Source organism: Schistocerca americana, chromosome 9 (genome assembly GCF_021461395.2).
Source record: "Schistocerca americana isolate TAMUIC-IGC-003095 chromosome 9, iqSchAmer2.1, whole genome shotgun sequence".
In the NCBI taxonomy this organism is placed as follows: Eukaryota; Metazoa; Arthropoda; class Insecta; order Orthoptera; family Acrididae; genus Schistocerca; species Schistocerca americana.
The window spans coordinates 203,744,378-203,747,581 of NC_060127.1; positions in this window are offsets into that span (position 1 = coordinate 203,744,378).

The window sequence follows — 3,204 nt, forward strand, 5'->3', positions numbered from 1 at the left end:
GCAAAGCGGTCAGTGTCAACGTTCAGACCAGTCATACTGGATTACCGTTGCTGACCTACCACGAAAGTGTGCAAATTTAACAACGCGTGAAGATTCATAGCGAAATTCAGTTAAAAATCGTTTAGTGCCACACTTAAGTCAATTCATTTATTGACAGAGGCGGAAAAAGTAGGCAGTAAAAAGTATGAAATTCTACAAGAGTTTCATATTTACATCGACAGGGCGCCGGTAGATAATAAAGGTAGCAGTAAAACGTTTTGGGGACGCGAAAATTCCTTACAATTGCATTACTGATAGTCTATCTGCCTCCATCTAGATTAGAACCGAAAACAAACCAGACCTCCCTTGCAGTAGCAAACACCTTTCACTACGCTAGCAGACAACCCAGGCAAGGCGCCGCAGACCGCGCGGCAACCCCGCATTAACTAGCCTTTCGAAATAGAGATGTCTGCTGGCATTTCATCCTCAAGTCCAGCAACACAAAGTGTGTCCTGAAACGTATACTCATCTCTTTGACTGATGAGGTTATGCAAAAGGCTACCGGTTTTGTTATTTCTGCCAAATCTTGCTGAACATATTATGAAATGTGCTCTACTTATCGCTCAGCATTTTACACGGGGTGAGCAGAGCTTACGATGCCACTAACGTGCCTTCGCAGCGCCTCGAGACGCGTCTTCGCTCGTCATTGCGGCTCAGTTCGAAGTGGGACTCATCACTGGAGATAATTCTACTCCAGGCAATGAGGTTCCAAACCGAAGACATGTCTGCAGACACTCCAGACAACGGTGGGATACGCACCTGACCGTCCCCGCCGAATGGCCAGACAACCAGGACCGACGGTCTGACCTGCCACTTTTGCACCTTTCTGCCATCCACGGCACGCACACAGCACAGCGGCAGCTCGGCGATATTACACGCCCCGTTCTGTCACGCCCTCCATGCCACGCAGCCTGAGCTTACACTTCAGCAAGACAACGCCCACCCCCACACGGCGAGAGTTTCTTCTGCTTGTCTCCGTGCTCGCCAAACCCTACCCTGGCCAGGCAGGTCGCCGTATCTCTCCCCAGTTGAGGACGTTTGGAGAATTATAGCCAGGTCACGCCTACCAGCTAAGGATTTTGACGACCTGTCACGCTAATCGGACAGAATTTGGCACGATATCCTTCAGGAGGACATACACCAACTCTGTCAATCATTGCCAAACAGAGTATCTATTTGCATAAGGGCCAGAATTGGACTAACGTGGTATTGACCTGCTCAGTTTGTGAAGCTATTGCACTTGAATAAAACATCAAATCTGCCGGAAACTCTAATCATTTATTTATCTGTACTTGTGCCTCATCCTATCTATCGATTTCCATCCCATTCGGATAATTCCTTCGTGGTGCATTCTTTTCTATTTTTTTGTTTTAGTGCTTTTTTCTTTGTAGTTGTGCAACACGTAATCCTCCATGTCAGTAGCCATAACCCAGGATATAGAAAAATACACACATCTTTGTAGGAGGCAGTTTGCAACACAGTCCCAGCGCCGTCGTGGTTGGCTGTTGTGCGCCGACCAGTCAAGGGTAATCTTTTCTATTTATTCCGCGCGTGTTGTGGTCAACCGTGTAGCATTTCCTCGAATGATACACAGTGTGGAATCAGATTACCATTCTGCTTCCGCCTATTGTGCTGATAAAATGTTTTCCTTTTATTTTATTTTACAGAAAACTTCAACTACGCCCTTGCATCCCTAAGAAATACGAGGTGTGGCAATAAAGTAATGAGACTGAAGTGAAAAAAAAATGTTGCTTACCGTTTTAGTCAAGTTTAGTGTTGTCTCCTTCAAAGTAGTTCCCTTCATGATTGCACTTCTGCCATTGATGGTAACATTTCTGGAACTCATGTTCTGTAATATCCTCCAAGACGCTCGTCACAGCTTTTTGGACATCTTGTGTTGTTTGAAAATGTTGTCACTTTACCGCCGTTTTGATTCTTGGAAATAGAAAAAAGTCGCACGGAGCGATATCTGGTGAATAAGGTGGCTGTGTTAGTACTGAAATTTGTTTTGAGGTTAAAAATTGCTGTACTGACAGAGCAGTATGGGATGGTGCATTATCGTGATGCAGAATCCAATTATCAGCAATGTTGGCACAGACACGAACAACTCTTAACTATTTGTCCAGGAGGCACCCACTCTTTATGAACAATTCAATCAAAGAAGCACACAAGCATGCATTTCACTTTTGACTTCGACATGCGAGCTTTTTTTGGTCTGGGTGATTCCTCTGAGCACCATTGCGAACTTTGGCGTTTTGTCTCTGGATCGTACTGAAGAAACCAACTTTCATCACCAATGATAACACGGCTCAACAATTGTAGATTGATTTCCGTTTGCTCTTACAGATCGGCTGCCACATTTTTCCGTGTTCCTCGCTGTTGTGGTGTGAGACTTTTGGGGACTATTTTTGCACAAATCTTGCTCATACAAAGATCTTCAGTTAATATTAGGCGAACCGTTTCTCAATTGATGTTCAGTTCTTCTGCAATCATTTTCACGAATAATCTTCGATCGGATCGTATGAGTTCACGCACCCTGCCAAAGTTGACATCCATCTGTGAGGCTGATGGTCGTCCACTGCGGTTTTCATCTTTAACATTCGTTCTGCCTTCACTAAACATTTTACGCCAACGAAAAACTTGAGCTCTTGACATAACCTCCACTCTAAAAGCCCTCTGAAGCTTACCGTAAGTTGTCGTCGCGTTTTCACCCAATTTAAAGCAAAAAGAAATGGCATACCGTTGTGCAATATTATGCGGTTCCATTTCCGTGACGAGAGACACAAACACGTGTTAACTTTTTAGAGCACAGCTCACGACTGAGCAGTTTCGTCGTTGTGCCGCTTGGACTAGAAGCAGCCTATGGACCGAGGTCAAAGATATTGTGCCTATGCAAGCCTGCACGGTTGCCACATCTTGCAAAGAAAATTAGTCTCATTTCTTTATTGTCGCAACTCGTAAGTTCTGTGAGTCTGGGAGAATTTTAACAGCTTGAGTTTTCACAGCTGTCTCGTCGTGAGAAAGTTGCATTTAAGAAGATAGGTCGATCGGTAACTAATATGCCTCAGTCAGGCATAGGCAACAAGAACACGAAATATATTCGTAGCTTTAATTCTGAATGGTTCAAACGGAAACGACTTACTTTGTGGCCATGAAGTAAAAAAT